We start from the raw sequence: 27543 nt of genomic DNA, 5'->3' as shown, positions 1-27543 counted from the left end.
AACAATCAAAAATAGAGGTTTAATGACCCAAATTGCTACCAATATATTAAAAAATGCGATAGGGGGGCTGACTTAAAAGTACATTATTAATAAATTTTCTTTAAAATGAATAAATGGAGAACTAACAAATGTTGATATTAAACAATAAAGAACAAACGACGAGCTAACGACGTGATGAAAAAAAATCAAAAATTAATTAAAAAAAAAAACTCTGGGGTGCTAACTTTAGTGAGCTATCCCGTTGAATCTACAGTTTATGTAGAAAGAACCAGTGCACCCTGGCGAGTGTAGATCCAAGCTGCGAAATATCTTTTTTTAACTGTAGTTTCCCATCTATCGGAGGATTACTATGCATTCTCGAATTATTTAGTCTGTGGCAGATCACTTTGCCGATCGAAAAAAAGTCAGGATCGAAATTTTTGCGTTGCTATAGTTTGTGCTGATTAAATTTAATAATATTAAGCAGATTAATTGTTATAATTGCATATAATCAATTAATATCAAGAAAATAAGGTATGAACTATCGTTATAATACTAATTTAAGGAAAAAAAGGACCGTAGAATTAAAAATAAATTTGCAACCTCTAAAAAACGTGATGCTTACAGTAAACACAGTCGGTAGTCTGGCGCTCCGTTTACAACGGGATTTTTGAACGGACCTTGGCGCCAGATTCTACCGAATCTGTGAATAGAATACAATATTATATATATATATATATATATATATATATATATATATATATATATATATATATATATATATATATATATCTGCAACTGTAAATTAAACGGTACATCTCCCTCGGCCGATCAGAGTCTACTTGACCAAATTAATCCGAAATGCTGGATTAATAGATATTTTAGTGGTAAATATAATTTTGGCGGTAACGATGTTGATTGTAAGTAACTTTGGTAAAAGCGTATAAATTAATTTAGCCTCGGGGTCGAGTGAATCCAATTACAAAGTTCATCCAGACGATGGCAAGTTGACATGCGAATAAATGTTGTAGACCCATCTACACACACATTAATACCTCCGTCCTGTCAGTATTTATACATATATTTATTATATAGTATATGCCGCGAATTAATATACAGATAAAACGATAATATTATAATGAGCTTACCATCAGTGATCGTCAATTAGCATTAATTCACCGAGATTTATCCATTCTATTTCAATTATTATTTTTATTCAATAATTTACATTTTTGAGTGACTCTCCAATCAAAACAGCCAATAAATTACAAATTAAAAATTCTTGACACAAAAATTAAATTCCCCATTGAAAATAATCATCTGTGAATCATACACAGGAAAAAAATTTCTTTGTCTGACGAATTAATCAAAATTATTTTTAAATGGTTAATTTTAAAAAAAATCTTTGTCTGGACTTTCGAAATCAAAAAATTTCCCACAAAAATTTAGGACTCCATTCAATTATCTTTCGACAATTCTAATTATAGTTAAAATAAATTACTCATTATACTATTGCTCAAAACAAAGGAAAAAACATCGATTGCATCAGTGTTGAACAAAAAAACTAGATGAAAACAATAAAAAAGCAAATGATTAAAAATAAAGTGAAAACAGTGTTCTCATAAATATTAACGTACAGAGGCTTCTATCGAGGACAACAACACAAAAGCATATTGACGGTTGACGAAAACCTTTGAAATAAACGGGTGGATGGTTTCACCGTGTCACCTGAAGCAATATACTAACTTCTTTTTTTTTTTTAAATATTTTTTTTATTTATATTTCACAGCCAAGCGAAGCGGGAATTTTTATTTCTTTTCGTTTTACAACACTGTCGCGTCTCTACCCTCTTGTTTCCTCGATTCGGGTATGGAGGGTTGGCTCTCTTTGTGGTCTTCTATTCCTCGTCTCTCGTCCTTATCCTTGCCCTTTGGGTTTCGTTCGCGTTCTAGGGTCTATGGGTTTAAGCCTAGAGCTATTTCCACCGGGAACCAAACTAAAGGCTCCAACCGAAGTTTAGAAGCGTCTAGTCGGCATCCGTAGTCTAGATTGCAGAGTAAAAGTATTATACAGCCAGAATTTTAGTGGTAAAATGGGCGGCGGTATTACCTCGAGAAAAGCCTCTGGGGTAGAAGCTACTGAGCCTTCGATTAATCTTTTATTTATCGCTACCGTATTCTTACAGGAAGGGGATTTAACTGGTTCCCTTCTTCTCTATCTTTAAACTCCTCCTTGCCTACACGATACTAATTTTCCTTCTCACTTGCACTTCTTCTTTCCTCCATCATCTTCATCATCATCATCATCATCATCATCGTCGTCGTCGTCGTCGTCATCGTCCTTCTGCAAGCTGAGTTAAGTGAAGGTTTCTATCCTGAGACAAAATTAACGACGGATATTAACCGGTCTGTAAAATTTTCGTCGCGACGAACGAGTTACGAGCGCCGGGAGATTCTCAATGAGAATAATAATAATTATTGTGATTATGATGACGATGACGATCGAAATCAAGAGAAAAATAAATAATTTACAACCGGTTATTTGAGACGAATAAATTAACGATAGTTGTTTCGCCTTTTATTTTAATTTAACTATTTTAGTTTTTGTTTTTATTACATTTTTTTTTCATAGTTATTATTTCATTACTGTTAATTGTCGGCTCAATCGACGGATAAAAATTACGAAGATGATTTACTGGGGTTGTATAGTATAGAATGTTAAGTAGAGAATGGATTCAAGTGCTGTTTTATCCCGTTTTAGTTTTAGTTAATATAAAGAGCGTATGCCTGTGTATTTCTGTACACATATGTGAACTATTGACATGTCGAGTGTTCAAGGGGGTGGCTGAGCAAACAGAGGGTTAGGTGAAATGTATTTAGTTCAGGGTAAAAGGGACGCTAAAGGGTGTGTTTCAGACTGTAATATACCTTCTTGATAATTTAATTGGAGGGATACTTAATTTTAACGTAAGAAAAACAAAAAAAAAAAAATTTCTTTAAGTTTATTACACTTTGATGCAAGATGAGGAGTAATCTAAAAATTTGTCCGTAATGAAAATAAGCCGATATTGTGCCGAATAATAAAAAATACCAGCGTGTAATTTAAATCCTACCGGAAATTATCGGGAAAAAAATTTTAATACACCCATAAGCAGTGGACGTAAAAAATATATAAAGCTCAAGATTTAAAGATACTTATACATTATAATTATGTCTACTTAAACTCCAATTGTGCTGGAGATAAATATTTAAGTGTATTATAATTGTCCTTTTAAAAAGTAATATTTGAACTATACCTTTATGAAAGCTTTACGATCGGTTGCCGGTAAAATAATCTCAAAAAGGGATGAATAATAACAAAATAATGATAACAACAAGAGTAGAGTGTTATTATTATTTTATTTATATATTTGAATTTTTCTTAAAACATCAATAACTCATGAAAGGAGAATGGAATAAGAATCGAGGTCGATTCGTCCCAGGATGCGATTGCGTGCGTACAATTATGGTTTATTTGTGATACACGTGCGTGTTATATTATAAACGCATCTACATATATCTCAGATATGTATTGATGTGATGTCTTATATAGTCTGTAGTAAGATTAATTTTAAGTTCCGTTTTTATTCCCCTCGAGCTCTCTTTCTTTTACTCTTCTCCACTCTACATATAAATATATATATATATATATATATATATATATATATATATATATATATATATATATATATATATATATATATATATATGTACTCACGAAAATAGAAATGAAGCAGAAGTAACATAACAAGTAAAGTTAAATAAAATAAATTAAGGCTGCTGCTGCTGCCCTACCTTTTAGATTTATCGTTTTTTTCATCTCCGAACAATCTCGACCTTTGGCTGGTGGCTGTTTTATGTGATCTGTGATCTGTGATGTAGGTATTACATTTACTTACATTTACTGACATGTATCCAACTGAAAAAATATTTGGTATTGCGAGATCTGTTAAATCTTTACATTGCAATAACTCTCTTAAATCTGTAGACTCAAAGTCGAAAGAGTTAACAAAACTATTTGACGTGATTATCTTAAATCTAATTGCATCACGTTGATGAGATGACTTTTTAGTTAAGTGTTTAATTGTTGGTTTTAAATCCAAATATCATCGCTTAGAGTCGCTTTAAATCCGAGAGATCACATCTCTTCTCAATCACATATAAATTTATATTGAGTAAACATTTCAGAGAATGATAGAGAAAACATTTAGGACACATAATATAATAATAAAGTTAACTATTGAAATAAAGTACTCTCACATTATTGTTTTGTTTCTGCAATAAATGGTTGCTATTGATTTTCTACTTTCACCTATTTTATTTCATTTTCTCTATCGTATCAATAAGGGTTAAATTTCAGGCAATTATCTTATCCGTCGATCTAATTCACTCTCGATATTGGTGATAGCTTTTTCTCATTGCCAGATTTATCGATTTTTGATTGTAGATCGATACCGTGAATTATTGTCTTTTTTATCTACTCTTTCATTCGCTTTATCCACTATATAATAATAGTGTCGAGTACTTACGAAGAAGACACATTTGTGTGTAAACATCAAAGAGAAAGGAGCAATAGCGTTCGGCTGATAGACAAAGACATGTTTTGTTGTTATAGTCCTATTCTCGTGGTCTTCCAGTTTACGTCGCCGTTGTTGATGTCGTCGTCGTCGTGATGCTCTGAATGCCTTTCAAAGAACATTTTGTCAGGAGGAACACGAGCGTGATTCCACTTTGACTCTCTCCTTCATTATATTACACCGGAAAACAATGATATTAACTTGCTGACATTCTTTTAATAGTTATTTAATAGATCACTAGATATCATTACAGGTGCTTGGCATACTTTCATTTTATTTAACTATTTTGTCATTTTTACAGAACTTTATTACTTTTTTATGGTTACTTCTCGGTATAGTCATTTTAAACTAATAATGATTGTATCTTTTAGTTTAGAAATTTTTCAATTGTTTTTAACATTAATTTTTTTTTTTTTTATTTTCGAGAAATTTTTTCTATGAAAATTTTTTTGCTTAAAATATTCAGTTATTTACTTTAAAAAAAAAAATTATTGAAAAAAAAATTTATCAAATAAAATTTAATTAAATTTTTCAATTTTATTAAAAAAAATTTTTTTTTATAATTAATAATATTAATTAAAAATTAAAAAAAAAATATTACTCGACTGATCAATAAATCAAGATCTCTCCTTTTCTAAATAGGGAGGCATAAAAACGAAATGACAATATGTAATAAATTTAAAAAGCCCTGATTTATGTATTGTATAATCTCATGAATGAAATGGAGTATAAAATTGAAAAAATGTATATTATAATTTATAGAATCGCAAACTCGAAACGCACAAGTAACATGACCTCGAGTGTCTTTGTGCGAATCGGACACGGCGAATTTCCCCTTCCGGCTTTTATATTCTCGGCCCTGTCGGTTATGCTAGATGAACTCAATTCATAGGTATACATATGAGTATATAGTATTGTATAGTATACACTTTATTCAAACTACTCTTGCGCCCCCGCTTTATTATTATAGATCTATAGATGTATACATTTATACTGCAGGTATATTACACACCCGTATAATACCTAAATGTGTATTTCTCGGTCTGCACATTCACCCTTTTGAATTGAATACTCTTGTAGAGTTCCCTCAGGTATTCTTTCATAATACACACCCGCGCTGGCTGGTGAAATGAATGAATTAAAAGAAAAAAACATTTCCCTCTGCTGCGACTCGACAACGATCAATAAAATTTCTTCGGTAAAATAAATCCGCTAAAAAATAACACACGTATTCTTTCCTTACTTTATTTGCAATCAAACAATAAAAAATAAGAAAAAAAAAAATTTAATTTAATATTTATAAAAATTGTGTATTTACAGTTTATCCTAAAAATATTCCTGCATTATACTTTTCAACATACTTTAAATGTAGATGAGTGTAAATAAGTAGTCGGGATTATTTTTATTTCGTTTATTTAAATGTAAATATTCAGTACTCGTTTATCGTTTGCATCCGGGAGTTTTTTTTATTATTATTATTATTATTATTATTATTATTTTGATGAAAAATAAAATTCCGTACAAGTTTCAAGATAACATAATATAAACAAAAGTTTCATTTGCCTCTTAGTATTCTGTTATTTTCTTTAGAATTGCACATTTGCTTTTATTTAATAATAATAAGCGATTTGTATTACCAAGAATCATAGAAAATTAGATAAACATTTGGAAACTAGAATCAATATTGAACGTTCTGTCGCTTATTGCGATTTCATCAGCAAGCTATTCGAATAATTTAATCCTCAGTAATTCCAGTAAAGCAACCATTGCTGTTGAACTAATAGTAAATAATCATAAAATAGAGGAAAATATAAATTTCTCACTATTAATATCCTTGAGCTTGAATAAAATTTTAATTGTAAAAATTTGGCAATAAAACAAAGATAAATAAACATGAGAATATTAATCGGGGCTTTTAAACTGTTGGGAATTGTTATTCAGATAAAAATGGCCAATTTACATATTTATTAGTGAGTATCTCTCGAAATGGTTTAATATACAAAAGCGAGTCACGATAAAGAGTAATACATATAAAAACATAACACATAACTTGCTATTTTATTATTTATTATAATTATTGTTATTTTTAGTGGAAATGTAAAACCAAAAAAAGAATTGTAGACAAGGATCGGGAATTATGTTCGTAAAACAAAGTGCCACTTGGTAAGAACGCCGTTATATCTCGAAGTTGACCTTTCCGGTCCAAGAGGGCAAGCGTTCTCCTTTCGTTGTTTAGTTGCTCGGTTCACCACTGCACCACTACACCACCTAACTACATAACCTAACCATTACATACTACATATTATACGTTTGCTCCTTTCGCGCGCTTTTCTTCTCCCTATAATGCCTTTTTTATTTCCCCACTCGTCCACTCATACCCATACTTAGCATTGTATGTACTCGTGCTTCCATTGCATATTCCTTTTTGGTTTTTTTTTTTCTTGTACTTTTCTCTTCATTCGTTTCCTCAGTACCTAATCTTTTTTTTCCTTTCATCGCTCGCGTACTCATCTAGTTCTCGTCAGAGCGTAAAGCTGTAACCGTCGAGCGATCTAACGAGCAGCAGCAGAAGGAACAACAGGTCCTTTTTCTCCTTCGTAATTATGTGCTACGAACAATTACCCAACCTCATTTTATTAGTCAAGCATAAATCATAGACGTGCCGTCCTCATCCTGTTTGCTGCTTTACACTTATATTTATTGTTTCTCGGATTCATTTTCTCTTGTAATCTTTAGTTATTTGCCTCTATAAAACTTGTTATGTCTTCTGTATTTATTTTTATTATTAATACTCTTTATATTTCACTTATAAGCCGATAAATTATCTTGTTCAGGTATTTCACAACTTTTATTTATTAGTTATTAGTTATGCTGGTATTATAATTATTATTTGTTTACTTGATTAATCAACATGCTAGAAACTAGTTCTAGTTGTGACAAATATTTTTAAATTACCAACTTGATAGATTAGTTTTATACTTTATTATGCATAAATAATTATTCTACTTTGTTGGCTGTCAATATTTGACATTTTACGTAAAAAAAATTTTTTGATGTGTTTATGTATCATTTTTTGGTCAAAATTAGTGTTGAAAACCTCCGACAGATGGCGCATGATTGCGGAATCGACTCGTAATAAGAGAGTTCAATTTTAGATCTTAAATTATTTTTATTTAAAAATTTTTATTAAAAATTTTAAAATTGTCTTTTGTATAAATAAAAAAATTAATTTAAGCAAATGTCTTATTTAGTTTTATTATTAATTATGATGAAAACTAAAATTATACTAGATCCAAACATTTTTCTATTTTTAAACTCTTACTTTTTTAAAATTAACATAAATATTTATATCTCTGCTCCACTATTTTGTACTACATAAGTTTTTTCCATGTTTTTTTTTATTGTCTAAATTTACATGCATATCAGTGTACTTTTCTTTATCCATTATTCATCTGTTTTTATTATTTATTAAAACATTACGTATTTTAGTACACATTATGTAAATTTACTCCATTTTTTAACTTACACACGGAAAAAAGTAAACTGTAATAAATAACAGTCGATTTATAATAAGTAATGATCAACTGCTAAAAATTACCACTTGAAACAGTAAAATCATGATTTTACTATTCACATTGTAATATTTACAATTTAAACCTTACAATTTACTCTTTACATGGAAGAAAATACTATTTCAAACAGTAATATTCGCCATGTAAATGTCTAAAATGTTAAAGTATAATAATTAACAATTCAGACTTTAATATTTATCATTTCGTACCTAAAAAATGATGTTATGATATGTAAAAAGTATAGAATAAAGTTAGTAAATTTCTAATACAAGCAACGTCAATATTTACAAAGTAAAATGGTAAATTTTAAACGCAACGCTAAAAATCAAACTGTAATTATTGACTTGCTTAGACTGGTAAAATGTATATTTTAAAAGTATAATTTTTACTGTTTGAAATATTAAATTCTCCCAGAGTGAGACCCCCTTCTCTTTCATCTGAGTTCCCCTTCTCTTCATAATATGGACTATATATTGAAATGGCAATTTTTACTGTTTGAAACTGTAATTTTTAAAGATAAAAGAGTCATTATTTACTATAGTGACAACTACTAATTACTTATTTTGGATATTAAATTATAAATTGTGGCTTTTATACTTTCTACATTAAGTTCTGTAATATTTACAATTTTGCCACCCCGATGTCCGCTTTACTGTTTGAAACTATAAAAACTAACCGGAATCCGAGTGAATATTACAGTTTACTTTTTTCCGTGCATATTCTAGATTAGATCTGATAAAAATTTTTTAAAAATTTCACTCTTCAGTAAAAATCATTAAAGATAATTATCTCTTAACTTTGTCAATTTTTCAGTGACTAGAAATTTTAAATAAACCCAATGATTAGAAAAAAAAAAAAAAAAAAAAAAAAACAAGAATTACAGTAGAAAAAAAAAATTTCACTCAGCCAGTTAATTAAATAATCTTTGTCTTTATTTACTTAGTTAAATATAAAATTTAAAGATTGTTTACCGGTAGTGTAGAAACAAAACCAACAATTTACTATTTACTACCTCGGAGATGTTTGGGGTAATGATAAAAGTCACGAAAGAGTAATATAATGTATATTGCCTATAGATATAGATAAATGCACGTTTTAGAAAATCAAATCTTCTTATTTTTAAATTCACATGACCATAACATCGTCAATTTCCCATAATACAAAGTGTTTTCCTCTCTCGTGCCTTAAAAGATTATAAATTAAATTATACTTTTTAACAAATTATATTTTCATATAATACAACTTGTTTCTCTATTAATTCTAAATGTTTACAGTAATATACAATAACATAATGCCCGTACGAACAATAATAATGATGATAGTAGTAATAGTAATAGTTGTAAAGAAATTCATACGTATTTATAGCTAATATATTTAGTAATACACATTGTTAATATAATATGGATATGAATATGAGCATTATAAGTATTAAAGCTAGCAAGAAAACGCCTTTTGCATTACTTTCACATTTTATAATTTTCTTTCGCCACTTGGTTAGGCCAATTAATTATTCTCTCGTATATAACATAATTATATATACAACAGAGATTATTTATTAATTTATGGCTTCCAGCGAGAAAGGGAGCCCCAGTATTTTTAACGTTAGTTTATCAACACTTTCATAATTGGATAAGAAAATTAGCACGCACGAAATTTAAATTCTTTTTTTTTTTTTATATTTAATTCAGCGAAATTAATTTAATTCCATGAATTAATTAAGTAGTTCATTTCTTGGAAGGGATGGTCAAAAGTCATAAAGGTAAATAATATCTTAGGATTATCGCCAGGTGAATTTTATTTTAGCAATTGTATCTCCTTCCGGTATAAATGACAAATTCGACAAAGAAATTCTTTAAAATCGGCTTTTGTTGACGCAAACGATAAAATTTTAGGTGACAAAAATCAGCGGTTGATCTGAAAGATGAATAGAAAGTTATATAATAAAATTGAGGTTAATCGATTGCATGTGACGACTTTTACCGTGACGACAAAGGAACATTAAGTAATCGCCCATTTTTTTGACGCTTTGTATTTTAGTATTTTAAAGTAAATATCGAAATTTTTTAACAAATATAAAATTATTTAAACATTTTCCTCAATTCACTAATTTAAAAAAAAATTATTAAGCTCAAACTTATCCAGAGTAAAATAATGTAAACATTTCGAAGACTCAGTCAGCCTCTAAAAGTCCATAAATTAAAGTGCATTGCATCAGTTAATTAAAAATTTCGACAATTTATGGGAATATAACCTTTCTCCTGGCTCTAAGATGGCAGATAGCTTTTTTGATGTCTATCACACGCTTTTGTTGTTAAAAATAAAACTCTTTGAGACTGAATGAATAGAATAGAGCGTAACATTATAATAGGAATAACTAACAACTGAACGTAAAATATAGACCGTATAAAAGATTATTTTAGTTTTGAATATGCAGCGTAGAATGACGTAAATCCGGGCACTCAAAGACCTCGACTTGGACTCGGTCTACTCTAACTCAGCACCTGAGTACAAGTTGCTTCTGTTATTCAGCTAGGTACTGACAGAAAATAGATGTTTCTAGGTCGCTCTCGCGATAATGCCTGCTCCAACAGTTTCAAATCACTTTTCTCATCTCCTGTCTCGGTTTTTTGCTTTGTGTACTTTGTAGCAAGGTAACTAAACGTCTAATGGCCTTCGGTTGTCTTTGTATGCCAGTTTTAAATCTAACTTTTCAATTTCACGTCATTTAAATTAATTTAATTAGAATTTTAAAATTAAAAAAAAAAAAAAAGACATTTACTTTGATTAGAAAACAGCAGCCTAGATTGTACCTATAATTAGAGATAAATTGCAGTAATTAACAATCACTCAAGCATAAATAAAATAATCAGAGGCTCTGTGGTTAATTTTTTTGGATTTATTTATTTTATCCGCTGAAATTTGTGAGTTTGATTGGCAAACTTGTTAATGGAGGTTTCGCGATCAAACATCGCCCATTGGTGTACCGTGAGAGTGTAGCCCTGAGGAGAAATAAGAAATATATAGACTGTGATATGCAGCACATGGTTAGTATTGGCTTGGTCTCTGTGTGACCGACCGGTTTATGGCTTTCGTGTCGCGGACACTTTCATTCTCGACTGGACTCTCGATCTTCGTACTGACCGTCCCCTGGAGGAGATGAATCGTCAGATTATAATCCTATCTTGATCTCTCTTCCTTTCTTACAGCACTCACACTCTGACTCACAATTAAACTTATTATTTTTTCCCTTTAAGCCTTTTCTTTTATTACTCTTATCATAATCACCATAACTATAAATAATAATAATAGAATAAAACCAATCCAAGCTTATTTTACACCTTTTATCATTTATTCAAAGTCAAAAAACTTTGCTAAGAAAACAAAGACGTCATCGAAAAAATTAGCATCGCCCTGACCAATTTTTTTATTTCACTTTTAAAATTTTATTCCCTGAATTTTTTATTAACAGATGTCTCATAAAAAGCCAACAAACATGTGCTCGGTTTATAATATTAATATAAAACTATAAAAATTAATTGTTATTATTTTAAACCGCGAGTATTATTTACGAGAATTAACCTTGAACCAGGCCGCGGATTAGCTGAAAAATATATATTTAAATGCGTATATCAATGTTGGGTTATTCATTCTCTTACAATCATCCATTGTTTTCTTGGAAAAAATAGTCATTTATGCAACTGCACATCCGACTTAAATAATTAGGTTGACTAGAGTAACCTTGAGAATTTATTTTTGTGAATTAATACTATTTATAAATGTTGATTTTTAGGTAAATAACCACTTAGAGGATTACTTTTATTTAATAAATAATCTTTTTTAATTTATCGTTAATTTATACGAAATTTATTACCTGAGGAACACATATGTAGACGTAACACCTCTGAAATATAGCATTTATTTTTACGTCTACGTCAAGTATACCAAAAATACTCCAAGTTCTAAATTTATAAAATTCAATAAAGTTACATTTAGAGCGAAATAAATTTTTTTTTCTCATACATTAGAAAATTATTAATATCTATTTGATGTATAAAATTTTTCATAGTCAATCGTTATTTATTTAAGACTGGGCCCATAATCTGCTCCAAAATTTTTTTTTTAATTTATTGACTATCATTATCTTTAATTTCTTGCATTTATTTTTATACTCAAATTTTTTATCAAAACACAATTTAATTAAAATTATTTTCAACTGAATTATTATTTTTTATTTAATAAAAATTAAAAAATTTTTTTTATTTTGGAGTAAAAATTTACAAAATATTTTTTTTTTTTTTTTAATTTTTTTTTAGTCAAATTTAAATTAAATCACAAAACTAGTAGTCTTTAATTAAAAAAAAAAAAATTACTTCAAAGGTGATATTAAATTTTAATTGAAGCGTTGTTGGACAATAAAAGCGTATTTTATAAAAATAATCAACAAAAAAAATTGGAGTGAATTTTATACGTTAGAAAATTATTAATATCTAATGTAAAAAAATTTGCTGTTTAAATTTTTCATATTCAATCTTTATTTATTCAAGACTGAGGCCCATAATCTGCTCCAAAATTTTTTTTTAAATTTATTGACTATTTAAAATAAATAAAAAATTTTTTTTATTTTATTAATTATTCAAAATAAATAAAATAAAAAAAAGTATCATCCTCCTTCTTCCTTGTGGGTTAATTACTCCGCAATAAATTTTCCTGGGCAATGAAAGGGAGCCTGGAGCAGTAACTAAAAATAATAAAACTGAAACATGACCTAGTGAACTATCTTTTGGAGTATTATTTTATTATTAACGGTGATACTTTTGACATGGAGCAAGCTCCATATTTATTGGACACATATAATACCTTAACGATAATCCAAGAGGTCTCACTTGGCCAGATAATAAATCATTTGCCAACAAAAACAAAGCTATTTTACTTGATGGTGAATTTAAAACTATTTTTAGTGGCTTGTAAAACAAACGATGCAAATTGTCTTGACGATCTTATGATCTTATGATTACTCCACCTTTCAAGTAAACGTTGGTAGTCGTAGTAGCACATATATAATCCAAAGCATGAACGAGGATACATCAACAAAAGTAATATTAACACAAAGACGCATCAAGACCCAGACAATACTATACTCACATGAGTGACTTTAAAACATTAGCGCGGGTGAGTAGAGGGCACACACGAGTGTTGTGGATCCGCGAGCCCCTCCCCTCATATACATAGCCCAACATTCCCTCTTGCCTCTTCCCTCGTTACTTCTACCTCCTCCTCGTTTAGTTCACCCGCCGCTATCCGACTGCTCGCGGTATGTGCGACAGTATCGCGCCGTCTGCCGTATTGAACGTGTCGATCCATAACATTTTTTATAAGTTTTACTTTTACATTTATAACACTCGTCTCTTGTCTAATCACTATTACTTTAACTAATTGTATTGCTATCTAATCACAAACTCATTAACGCTGTTTCAATTTCTCCTGATAAAATTCTTTAAACTTTACCTCAGTCTTTAACGAAAGTGGAAGCGACAAGTTATACCAAATAAATAAATAAATTCAGTGGATTTTATTTAGAAAAAAAAAAAACTAATGAAAGTTTTTTGGATAAATAAATAAATAAAAATATTTATTTAAGTTTTGTGAATAAAGTTTCGAGGCAATATTTATATTACTATGTACATTGTGAATGTATGAGAATATATTTATACATACTACTGTGCGTATAACAGCCGTAACCGGTGCAAAAAAAAGCCATAACATAATAAGAATAAGTATAAGTTTTAAATGTGTTGGTGATGACAAGTTCCCTCTTTTCTTGCTTGAGGATTACTTCACCTTGTTTTGCTCGGCGTTATTGCCATCGCAGATCCCTACGGTCTTTATAGTCATCTTGTTACTACTTTTACTACTTACGATCATTTTGAGACACTGATTTAAATTATTCACGGTTCATTTAATTCGGTAAGTTTGCTACAATACATCAATCCAATAACAACAATAATAAAAATCATCGTCTTTACCTTATCTTGCATTTATTTTTATACTCCAATTTTTATCAAAACATAATTTAATTAAAATTATTTTCGGCTGAATTTATTATCTTTCATTCTATAAAAATTTGAAGTAAATTAATTAAAAAATTTTTTTATTTTGGAGTAAACTTTAAAAAGTTTTTTATTTTTTACTCCAATTTAAATTACATCACAAAGCTAGAACAGTTTTTTATTTAAAAAAAAAAAATTACTTCAAAGGTAGTATTAAATTTTAATTAAAGCGTTGTTGGACTATAAAAGCGTATTTTTTAAAAATAATCAACAAAAAAAATTGGAGTGAATTTTGTTTCATTAAAATTATTAGATAGATTTTATCATTATTGTCTGTCCATATGTGCAGTGTATAACAATAAAATAGAACCGTGTATCGTTAAATTTGAAATATGGATAATTTGAGAAGCCTGGTGTATGTGCACGTGTGCACTTGGTAGGAAACAGTGACACGGCGCGTCAAGTATTGGACGGCTTCACAACACGCAACTGACCACTACACACACAGACCTTCGTGCATGGACATAATACAAATGTATTTAAGTATTAGTGTAGTTGGATTTGTACATTTAATTTAAATACATCTATACCTTGGTCGCTTCGTCATGTTTAGTTGTTTATTTAGCTATTTGCTTACGGTTTATCTATTATATAATCGCGGGACTGGAATCTCATTTACACGTACATCGACCAGAAAATAAAATACATAAGCAGACGCATGATACATGCCTGAAATTACAATAGATCAAATGGAAGAATAAAAGTGATCAGAGGCTTATAATAATAAAACATGAAAACAGCGTGTAGTATTATTAATATGTATATATTTAATATAACAAGAGATGCGAGTAAAATATGAGTTGTCTGATTTTTAAGGGACCAAAAACAAAAATAAAATAATAGATCTAATGGTTTTTTATTCAAATTTTCCTGTAGTACGCAACCGCAAGGTCAGGTTGACGCAACTGTGGACCAAGAATGAATAAAAAACTGTGGATCGTTTGGAAAAAAAAAAAAAAAAAAAAAAACAACGATTGATATTTATTAATCTCGGGATTCAACATGCTGCGATGTGTTTATGATTATTATTGTGATAATAAAAGATAATTGTAAAAAATGAACCGAGTCAGAGTACAATGCAGAGCGATGCGTTTAAAATTTTCAGTGCATTTCCAGTTCAGCTTAGATATTCGTGTCGGAATGCGAAGGTCGAAATTGATCAAAATTAATGGGACAATACTCGAGTGCGCATGTCACACATTAAATCTCCGCGTTCATTCGGCTTTTGTCTCAATTGTACTTCATTTTTTCATCACTATTTTTTAGTTTTATTTCTTTATACGCTCCTCCAGACTTATTCAATATTTCTAAAGAGTCTGGATTGCTATTAAATACATTTTTTTAGTTTTTTACTCATTTAAATATTTTTAGACAGCTGAGTAATTATTCATGTGTAAAATCAAGGTGGAATTTACTTGGATTAATTACAAAAAATTTCTCAGTTTAAATTAATTAATACTTTGCTTTTTATATTGTATACTTGAAGAAATACAAAGGACGATAACAATGTGTGTAAACAAGTTATTCCACTACAAAAAGTTTTGCCATTTTAATATGTACAATTACACACCAAAATTCAAGTTGTAGAATGACATAAATGGATTAATCCGTAACTAGCAACCTTGCAGTCACTATGTGACTGCTGTGAATTGAAAAAAAATTAAAATTTTGCTTTATTAAATAATGACTTTTTTAAATTGCACTGTACTTTTTTAAATATTGACATTTTTAGAGAAATAAGCTTACCCCGATGATACACTCATCAAGAGCTTTCATTTGAATACCCACATACATTTTTTTATATTTTTTATATATACATATATATAAAATATATAAATATATGAAAAATTGATGTGGGTACTCAAATGAAAGATCTTGATGAGTATAACGCCGGGATGAGCTTATATCTTTGAAAATGTCAATAGTTTACAAGATACAAGATCATTTTTTATTTATTAAAATATCTTCATCCAGAAAATTCAGATTACCTTGGAAGAAATTGCATTAAAATCTTGACCTTTTCTCCAAGCTCTAATATCAAAGAAAGAATTATCAATTCACACACACACCTTACAGAAAGTGTAAGAAGGTATTATGAAATTGATGAGATATGTAGTAATAAAATGTCTCACGACTATTGCAATGATTTTAGATTTTAACAGTCGACTAAAGACGTTACAGTCGTTTTAGCGTTTCCTACTCTATAATATACATATATACATAAATATATATCGTATATATTCTATCGATCGATCTTCTCAGCTCGACCTACTTCTCACTCTGCTATTGTAGACTACATCTAACACACAGATAGAGGAGATATATATCTCCGCTACCAACACCTTTATAAACTAGCGCTCATATAATGATAATCATAAAGATAATATAGAGGCAGGTAGTCTTTAAGTAACACAAACCCCGCAAGATCTTCTTCACTGAGAGACAAAAGATATGTATCCTCGATCTTGCGGTAAGTGAAGAGTCACAATCTCCTCTCACTTTACTGTCGTTACGTTTCATTTTAATTGTCTCGCTCAAGTGTCTCATTGTATATAAGCGCAAGTGTCCTTATCCTCTACTCTCTTTATCTCTGTGTTATATATTATATATTATATATTATATATTATATATTATATATAATATTATCTTTTGCTGCACTGTTTTTCTTGCATCTTAAGCTCCAGCTTTATCTCAACGTTAGCAAAAATGTTATTTAAAAATTTTGCTGGCTACGGCTCGTTTCAATCGATCCGAGACCTCGATCGCATTTGGGATAAACATTCGCCTCGGTGGTGCATAAAACGGTCGCGTCGACGCGGCTGGTTTCGCAATGGGGGCGCGACGAATTGTCGATGAAGTAGCCATGCACATGCACAGTCCAGGCCAACTGAGACAAACTATTGACCAGATAAATGTATATATATGTGTAGTGGTATTTGTACTGTAAATGACAATAAAAGAAAGAAAAATGATCTGGAACTCCCGATTAAAGTCAACCAGGAAACAGCGACCCTGTGCTCGCTATTTCAGAGGCTCCACTATTCATTCTGTCCGGGTGTTTATTCATCCGAGATTAACTCTCACACATTAACATATACGTAAATTTTTTTTAATTCTTTTTTTTTTAAATAAATGAAAAATTTCACGAAAATTTATATTTTAAATATGTTTTAACGGTACAGAATATACTAAAAAAATATTTTTTAAATAAAACTTTTTTATAAAAACATTCTAATTCAATTAACAAAATTGAACAATTTTTTTTTTTTTTTTAATGCAAGTCTTTTATTTTTTTATTTTTTAATTTCGCGTCTAAAAATTTTCTATCCATGAAAAAAAAAAGAAAAATGACATAAATAGTAAAAATTTTTCTTTTTTCCGTGTATTATTAAATTTTCTTTTAAATCGAAAAAGATTTTTTTTTTTTTTTTTCTCGGTAAATTAAACGACAGTGATGAAAGTTCGGTATCGACTTTCGACTGAAGGGTTTTGCTTGTACCGGCTGGTCCTGGTAACGGGATTCCCCTTGTAGCACCCGCGCTTCATTTTACAACCCGACATCGAGCCATAATGCCACTGCATCACGCTGATGTATTTTATAGTCTTGTTGAAGGTTAACTCAAACAGAAAATCCGTTCTCTGTACAATACACTACACATCCAGCTGAATTCTGCAAGTACAAGTACAAGTACATGTCCATGTCCATGTGTATGTACTTGTTACAGCCGCTGTCTGTATTTCTACACCATCCATTCTTTCCTTGCAATCATAAAATCAACGGATGAGATTTCCGAATGGGCGTTTTTATGATTCTACTCACTCACCCGTTGCCAATTTTAAATTTACAACCAATGATATCTATGTTGAATTTATAAATATATACTTACGTTCACTTCTGTTGTTGCTATTTTGATTGTGGTTGAATTTTTTTTTTTTTTATAAATACACTTTATTTTAGTTTTTTATTATCGATCTCCGATTTGACCCAGACAAAATAAAATTAAATAAAACTGAGCGAATAATAAAGTATATAAACAAACATTTATTTTATTTCTATAAATAATTTCCAAGAATTATCTCTAAGAAACATTTTTTATTTAAAAAAAAAAAAAATAAAAAAAATAACTTTTTTTTTTTTTTTACTTGAGTTAATTTTCTCGAGGAAATGACCCTGTAAAGTAATAAAAAGGGAAATGTCAAATAAGAAAATTTCATCTTCGGAAGTTTAGAAGTAGTTGTAGCTGGCTGTCATGTAGAAAATATAAAGACATGCAAAACGGTGCGCAGCATATTTATCTCGTTTTTATTATTATTTTTGCTTATTTTAATGCTCCCTTTTCTCGTGCAGAGGAATACCGAGTTTTACTTTTCCGCAACTTCGGCGTTACTCTATTATATCTGAGCACACAGAACATAGAACATAGTATAGTTGTAGAATTGTTCGAGTAGAAGCACGTGCTTTATCCACGCGTTCGCAAACGCGTGACACTCTCGACGTGACAGGATGAAACAAACGGGAGCTCTGTATGGAGGTGTATAAAAGAAAAGAGAATAGACTTTTATATACATAACATACATACGAACATAAAATGTGCCATAAACTGTTTCCACAATAGAGTAGAAATAGTTCCAAGAGTTACTTTTTTTACAATTCTGTTATTCAATTATTGATATGTTGCAAATGGTATTAAAGTCACTCAAATAAATGTCAAAGCTTTACTCAACTCGGAATTTATAAAAAAAACATTTTTAAAAAGTAAAAAAAAATTAAACTGCAAAAAAAAAAATTTATTTCGCATTTAATAAACACTAGTAACCTTGCAGTTATCATACAAGAATAAATTTTTGAGTTAAAAAATTATTCTTGGTCTAAAAAAATTTTCTTGTTTCAAGAATTTTTTCTCTTGACTCAAAAAAATTTTTTTTCTTTCAATTAAATTTTAATTTTCAATTTTACGAATCAAAAAAAAATTTTTATCAGTGCATTAACTATTTAAAATACATGCCTATTGAAGCGAAAAATAAGGAAGTGATGGTTTAATCACACGTTAGATATTAATTCATAAGAGGTTTGCAAAAAAACGAGAAAACGATAGATATCTATCAGAAAAAATCGTAAAAATAATAGGCTGAGCTTTATCAGAATATACGTCAAATATGTACATATATGATAGATAATATATAATGCAGAGTGTTGAGTATCGAGTTAAATGATTTATTTATTAATAAAACGGCGATTAAAGTCTCATTTACCACGTGAATAAGCTCGAGGTACATTAAATCATATTAAATCCCGGCACACCCACGTGATAAAAAGCTTGTTGGATGTTGGACTACGATTTAGTATCGATCAACTTACGGGGGGCCTGAGCATGTCACGGTTGCATTTCACACCGGTACGGGGTTGGGGCTCGATACGATTATTCGCAAGACTTCATTTATCCTTTATAATAATATAATATAATATAAGTAAAGCTTAAAGGTCTCTGACGTGAAAGTTCAGCTCGAACCGTTTTATTCCCAATGTTCGCTACCCTACATATTGTATTACGAGTGTAGAGATGATGTCGCACATAATCAAGTGGAAGGTCTTTCGCTAAATGTCAAACGACCTACGCATGTTCTTTCCTCGTATTTTTTTTTTTTTTTTTTTTTAATTTATACCTCATTTTATCCATTCAACGCGGTGACATTGAATTTTTATTCATGTTTTACCCTAATTACCTTTGAATTGATACTATGGTAATTTCTTTATTCATGAATTTTTTCATTGTAATTGAATTGACTGAAAAAATAAAAAAATATGTGTATTATGTTTTACTTTGTTTAATAAACTGGCGTTAAAATAAAAACAATGAGGGGAAAAAAAACAAAGCATATTGTTCAGGGAATAAGAAGCTCGGTATAAATTTGCGAGTGACAGGATGAGCGCAGATAACCAACCATAACGAAATGCACAACAGCACTTTCGGAGTCTCCAAAACTCTTCCGGGATTAAATAAAAAAAAAAAAAAAAAAAAAAAAAAGACCGGGAACCCACGAAAACCCTGCTGAGAGTAGAGACAAACAAAAATAAAGGATTAACGATCGAACTTTCGTTCGCTTTGTTAACTTTGGTTTTTTTTTTTTTTTTTTCTTACTTGTTTTTTTTTTTATTCTTCTGCCTGACTTGATTTCTTGTACCGTTCGTATTCGTTTACGTTTGCCTTTTTTTTTTTTTTTTATTTTTTTGCCTTTTAATATCAGGCCAATGTATCTTGGCGACCCTAAAGGATTTACGTAAGCAGATTCTTCCGGGTTTGAACGAACCGTGCAGTTAGTGTATGCCAAGTCGATTCTCTATCGAGTCTTTTATCGATCATTTTATTAAAAAAAAAAAAAAAAACCAATTATGAAATTTTGTAACTTAAGCCTTAAACATTTTTTTAATTTTTTTTGTACAAGAAAAATTTTTTCTTCTGTTGTGAAACCCGTCGTTCAATCAAATCTGTTTGTATCCGGTGACAAGGAGCAAAAAATCTAGCTCAGTAAAAAACAGTTTCTATTTTAATAAAACAAATTCGAGTGACCTTACCTCATAATTTATTCACGATCTTTCAACGGACATTTGTTTCGCTGCAGAGAACAAAAAACAGGTCATTAAGTCATTAGCAGATGAAAAAAGTTCTCTTAAATGAATTAAAAAAAAATTAAAATTAACAACAGGCTAATTACAATTAATTTCGAACACAAGTATAGATTGATACTCAACACTTAAATTCAGCGATCAAGTGAGATAATAGTGACTTTTTTTTCAAGCATCTTATGCTCAAAGCGATGACATAAATGCTCGAAGGTTTCAGGCGTGTCATTATCCAAGTAAAGGCATCTACCTATATAAAATTTGGCTTCGCAATACGAGTATAAGTATATGAGGATAAAAAGTTCGTATTGACAGTACCGTTAATGGTTATTTGGAATTCTGTTTACGCGAGCTCCCGATACGACTCACTATAAACTCACTATAAATTTATATATATATATATATATATATATATATATATATATATATATATATATATATATATATACAACAAATTGACGCTTAAACACGTATATAAGCCATATAGGATTCAGTTTCAGTTACGTTACACATTTTACACATTAGCAGTGTGAGTATATAATAATATCACGTAATACTTTGCTTGTATTGCCTTTACTTAAACTTTATATGTGTTATAATGATAATAATACACAGCACCTGTCAGTGTCAGTACCTGGGGATTAATTTAATTTCTATCTATCAGTTTATAACCGATCTCTTGATCGATCGACTGCACAGCACGCACAACACGTATTACACCGATATCGGGTTGATCCATGTCGAATAACCGACACAATAAATAAAAAAATACCGAGGCCGGAAACTTAACTCTAAATTCGGTCGATATACATATCTATATGATATGATGTGAATGTGAGTCAAATTGATCACGACTTGACCTCGAGAGAATTATACGTGAGGATTTAACGTTAACACTTACATATATTGTTAATAGTAAATATAATATGTATTAACAATAATGATGTGTATCGCAACTTAACTGGTACAGTAACTTAAAACTTATAACTAAACTGTGTAATCGTTAATCGTAATGTTAAATCATGCATATCGGTTATTTAGAAATTTGATAAATGATCTGTGATCAGTGTTGCCGTTAGTTATCGTATTGTGTTTAAAACTATTGGTACTATTGTTCAACGTGTCGATTATTTATCTATTGTCATTATTGATCATTATTTTTTTAAGCATCGATTGTTTCTCGGCATTTTTTATCCGGTTGTTTTATTCTATTCCACTTGACAATTTTTTAACATTCACAATTTGCCAATAAAATAACGGTACATAATTTTTGCTACTCATTCTTGCTATTAAAATAATTTCAATTCAAGTGTGTAATCTGCTGACACCTTTTCGTATCTTTCATTTTTATTGGGTCTTAATACGTTCTAGATACGTCCAAAATCAGAAGATAAATATTTAAATTTTAATTAATGTTTTATTTATTCGCGCGAATAAATTATTTTATCTCAGTAAAAAAATAATTTTAATAAGTAATAGGCTTTTTTATTTTTTTATCCACGATATTATTTTTATCGAAATTAGTTTAGTGGACGAGAATTCAAATGAAAGCTATTGATTGTTCAATAATTCACTCTTCAGATTCAAGATCACCTTTCGACTCGAGCGTTATTGCAAAGTAGGTAATTCTCTATCTTAATAAAGGTGCTTTTCGCGATTCGAGAAACGTTCTCCAGCGATCTCGTGGTTGAGATTGGATCCCGCAACCTTATGACCTTTCAGCCTCGAGTTTACCTCTCTCGAGTCGAAGTTTCCACCCACTAAACAGAGAGTAAATTAAATCTTTTTTTGTTTTTTGGTAAACCGTATCGTTTTTATTGCGAGGAATTAAATGGCTTTTTATTTTATTTTTAAGTAATAACGACAAAAGTATGTTGAAGCTTGAAAAGTTGTGTTAAAGAACAGGTAACTTTTTTTTTTTAAGCGGAAAATGAGGGCAAAGGGAGAAGCCCTTTTAGTTTGTTATTATTACTGAAAATAATTACAGTGAAGGGTATTGTTACTGGTCATTTCTGTGGAAAATATATGAGAGTCAGGCTGACATAACATATGTTAATATTTATAATGCCCCCAGCTAAATTTTCTACAATGAAAACCTTAGTAATTTTTTTTTTTTAAATTAATATAAAATAAAATTTATTTTTCTGTTGAGATCAAGAAATATCTTTAAAGAAATGTAAGCTAATATTATTTTTACATGAAGCTTAACAAATAAAATACAAGAGATAATCTATTTAAACACATGTATATAATATTTGTGTAAATAAAACAGCTTACTAGATTTTTTTTCCAGAATTATAAGTAGTTTAAATTAAACTAGACATTTTTCTCTGCAAACAAATAAAAAATTTAATTTATGAACCCTTTTTTTTATAAAAAAAAATTTATAATTAATTCTTAGCTTCAAATTATTTCATAATTTTTTAATTCAATGCATAACGATCCCGTTTGAGTAGAACGTAGGAAATAATTTTTTTTTTTTACTTTCACCTGTGATTTATCACTTAATACTACACCTGCATTGGTTCGCTGTTATTTAATAAATTTATAAAATAAATAGAGATTAAAATATTTTTATAAAAATAATTTTATCGTAATGCTAATGACTTAAAAATAAAAAAACTAAAAATTGATATGAGTTGACAAACGTTTTCGTGGAAGAGCATTTACGGCGTGATAATCGATGGAGATAGCCGCGTGTCATCCCAATGTCTTAGTATAGCTTCCGACCACGGAAACCATAAGTACTTTCACGAGTACACAATACAAGTAAAGTTCTCCTATTGTTGGCTTCTATTCTGTTGTATTGGGTATGTACTTGTGTATACCGGTATGCATCGTCATGATACTCGGTTGTTGACAAGCAGTTACGATAACATTATGGCGCCTTATGGTGGCCCTTTGGCGTCTGAACGACTATGCAAATAGAGCAATAAAATATAAAATAAATACCGAGCGGAGGCTGTAAATATAATCTTACGATTTATATTTTAAATAAAACAAAGTTAAGGATGAAAGTATCAAAGAGTAAACAGTCTAAGTGTGTTTGAAGAATTTTAATAGTCAAATCATCGTTTATATGACAATTGTTAATTGTCTCTTGACTCTGGTTAACTATAATAAGCCTTTAATCACGATCTCAATAAATTCCACTTGTCGACGCTAAAAGAATTAAGAGAATCTTGCTGTTCTTTTTGCTTTCAAGTCTCGAGTACTAGAGTTTAATTTTATTTATTATTGTCTACTTTAATTATATGGAGATGTTAATGTACAGCGGGCTGTAAAAATAATTATTTAATTAAATGTCTTGGATTATAGATCACTTTTAAGGATTGGAATTTTTTTTAACGTTCAAATTTCAATTTTTTTTTTTTTTTTATTATTTATAAGAAAATTTTTTAAATTAATCAAAATCATTTTCTTGTACCATTTAATTTTATAGAGAGTAATAATTGGTTTTTAAAATTGATCAATTTGTATTGAACAGAAAATTTTTATTTTTATTTATTTTTTTTTTTTTTTTTTTTTTTTTGACGAAAAATATATAAAAAAAAATATAGAAAATCCATAGCTTACTTGTATACCTACGTGCAGTTAAATTAATGTGTTGTTATTTTGAATAAATAAATAATCAATTGCTTAACTTTGAATTTTATTAAATTTTGAGATAATAATTAAGAGATAATAATTATATTTCCTTGAAATAATAATTATCGTTGTTTTGTGATATGATGATTAATAAAAATATAATAGAGATTTGAAGTATAATTTTTATTTCAGTTAATGTTGATAAATAGTATTTATTTTCTAAATAATACAACACATTTTATGAGTTATAAAAATAAAGATTTACAATTTTCACTAGTTTAACTCAAGAGAGAAAATCGATCAACCAAAAAAATGTAATGATGCTTTCGCTACTCAGTCATTAATCAGTATCAAATAGAAATCACAAAAAGTGATCTATCCAACCCGATACTTTCTCAATATAATAAAATAAAATAAAACTAAATTTTCTTATAATAGTTGAGTTAAGTTTAGTTAGACTCAAGCAAAACTGTCACAATTTTCTCACAGGTTTATCAATTTCAAGTAATTACGCAAAAATCACCAGCGATAAATTCTTAGAACGTGCAAATATCTCAATTACGCGCTGATAGATAACATAAAATGCAAACACAATAAAAATAAGTGTATTAAAATTAATTAATCCAATTTTTTTAATTAATAAAAAAAAACAACGGACAGTTATAATTTATAAAATAAATCGAGCGTTTTTTCACAGACTTAATTCTTATAATTATTCTGAGTTAATTGCACCGCGAATCGTCGATAAATAAAAGTACGAGCTTAGTAACTTAACAAGCGAGAGATTAACATTATCAATTAACATACTCGATAATACGTAAAGTTTATAAAAAATTTATTTTCGCAAAAAGTGGATATGGATCTGTTTATCTACATATACATATTATCAATGGAAAGAAGGATCTCTTGATGTTAAATCGAAGTAAATAAATCAATGTCCACGGACAGGCCTAATAAATTGTTAGATCGAGTAGGCAGTTAGATCGTGAAATTCCTCAGCGATCTCACTTTCGTCCCGACTTCGATAAGCCCTATTAATTACGCGATTAGCCTCGGTGTACGAGCATGTGCAGGTTATTCTACGAGTGTAACGGTTTATGGCCATATCGGGATAGATGTATGCATATTTACGTATATTTATGCATATATACACACGTAGTCTTACGTACTTATCTTCATACTAACATACTCTATATATTAGGAGAGATATATAGACACCTATGTGACGTAACTCTGGAGCAATAAATGCGATAACGATTATAATCATACGTACTTTAACCGCGATTTTTTTTTAGAATGCTGATGAAAAAATTAGCTTGATTTAAGAGCAAAAATTTCAATCTAAAAAAAAAAAATTATTTTCAAGAGTTTGATCATCTTCAATTAAGTAAAAAAATAAAATAAAATAAAAAATAAACAACATAAATGGAATTAATTTCAAATTTTTAAAAATGATATTGTTAACTTAAGATTTTTTTTCTTGAATTAAATTAATTTTTTTTATCAATGAAGAGAAATTTTTTTTCAGTAAAATTTTGGTTTTTGATTTTTTTATAGATATAAGCTCATCCCGATGTTACACTCATCAAGAGCTCTCTTCATTTAAATACCCACATGCATTTTCGATATATTTTTCATATATACATATATATAAATATATAAAATATATGAAAAATTGATGTGGGTACTCAAATGAAAGGTCTTAAGGCGTGTAACATCGAGATGAACTTATATCTTTAAAAATGTCAAGACGAATTTTCTTCTGAATAAAGTCTAAAAATACAGATTAAATTTTTTTATGTAAAAATTGATGAAAATTCAAAACTTTTCAATTTTTCAGTAAGTTTGTTTTTTAATAGAACGTCAAGTTATAAATTAAGGTAAGGTATTGCCTAGTTAACGTCTAAGATCAATGAAAGTTAACTATTTCAACTGAGGAAGTCGAGATAGAACGATAATTAGCTATTGGGTAGTAAATTTATTATAGAGAAGATGAAATTACAAGCAAGTGACTTTATTAGATTAATAAGAGTTGTTAAGCTATCAGCAGGTGACTCACGTTTTCTTACAAGAGCTACTTTCTTGGCTCCAATAGAAACTTTTATTTTACTGAGCAATAAACTCTCAAGAAATTATACGGTTTTCGTGGCTTTCTGAGTTTTTAGTGTTGTTCAAATAGTATTGCGGAACTAGTGGTGTAAAAAGTTGCGGTGTAAATAATTTCTAAGTCACAAAAAATAGCTTTACTTACAATACTAGGTGATTAATAAAAATTAATTATAACACGCTATAAAATTGAGATGAAAAAAATTTCAAGTAGAAATTTTAATTACATGATTGAATGACACCGGTACATCGAGCAGTAATCATTATCTTTTAAATAGAGTAATCAATTGTTGCTCAACGTAGAGCCGATAAAAAATTACGCCACAAATAAAGATTAAAATCTGAATGTTAAGTTTAAAAATGATAAATTTGTGAAATCAACATCGTACTAAACACGAGATAGAGTAACAATCGATATCAACTTGTAATCAGATTAATAGTGGATTTATTGTTAAATCTAATTAGCCTGCCATTATAATTTAATGACTACACATAATTTATCCAGTCGATTTGAATTTACATGCCCACTAATTCCATACAATTTGATATTACTTTTTCTCAGTGATCTTTGCTCCTGCACTGCACTTGATAGCGTAATTACAATAATTATTATCATAATTGTTGTTGTTATTTTTGTAATATTTTTTCCAAAGGCTACCACTGTAATTTTGTTTTTTTCTTAACATTATAAGCTGCAATTAAAAAACATTAGTGTTGTTATGATAACTTATCCGTATATTAAACGCGACGTTATTATTTTTATCATCATCATTGTTGTTATTATTTTTTATTATTCTAATATGTTATGTATAGTCGTGTAATAACAACACGACTTATCGCTTGAATATATTAACGATGACGAATACAATTGGGTCAGACCACGCACGGTGGTTTACCAGTTGTCTTTGCGGTTTTCCGCGTTATCCAATCCTTTCCCTCAGTTTGCTATTGTGT

The 27543-nt window shown here is 29.2% G+C and overlaps 1 protein-coding gene across 13 annotated transcripts in view; it reads left to right on the top strand.

Annotated features, from left to right (window-relative positions):
* The window catches only part of Rhogap19d (Rho GTPase activating protein at 19D), a 120866-nt gene that overhangs the window by 48011 nt on the left and 45312 nt on the right, over nucleotides 1-27543 (top strand). The window contains exon 1 of one of the 13 annotated variants that reach the window (XM_074246726.1): nucleotides 13490-14130. The exons of the other annotated variants lie outside the window; for them this stretch is intronic. The gene's annotated coding sequence lies outside the window, so the exon portion shown is untranslated. Of the gene's footprint in view, nucleotides 1-13489; nucleotides 14131-27543 lie in introns of those variants that run through there. 13 annotated transcript variants of the gene reach the window in all.

This window comes from Cotesia typhae, unplaced genomic scaffold (genome assembly GCF_013202065.1).
Source record: "Cotesia typhae breed Kobodo isofemale line unplaced genomic scaffold, CoteBio_Ctyphae contig_48, whole genome shotgun sequence".
Taxonomy (NCBI): Eukaryota; Metazoa; Arthropoda; class Insecta; order Hymenoptera; family Braconidae; genus Cotesia; species Cotesia typhae.
Note: the sequence above shows the minus strand (reverse complement) of the source record. Positions and strands in the feature narration are given on the sequence as shown.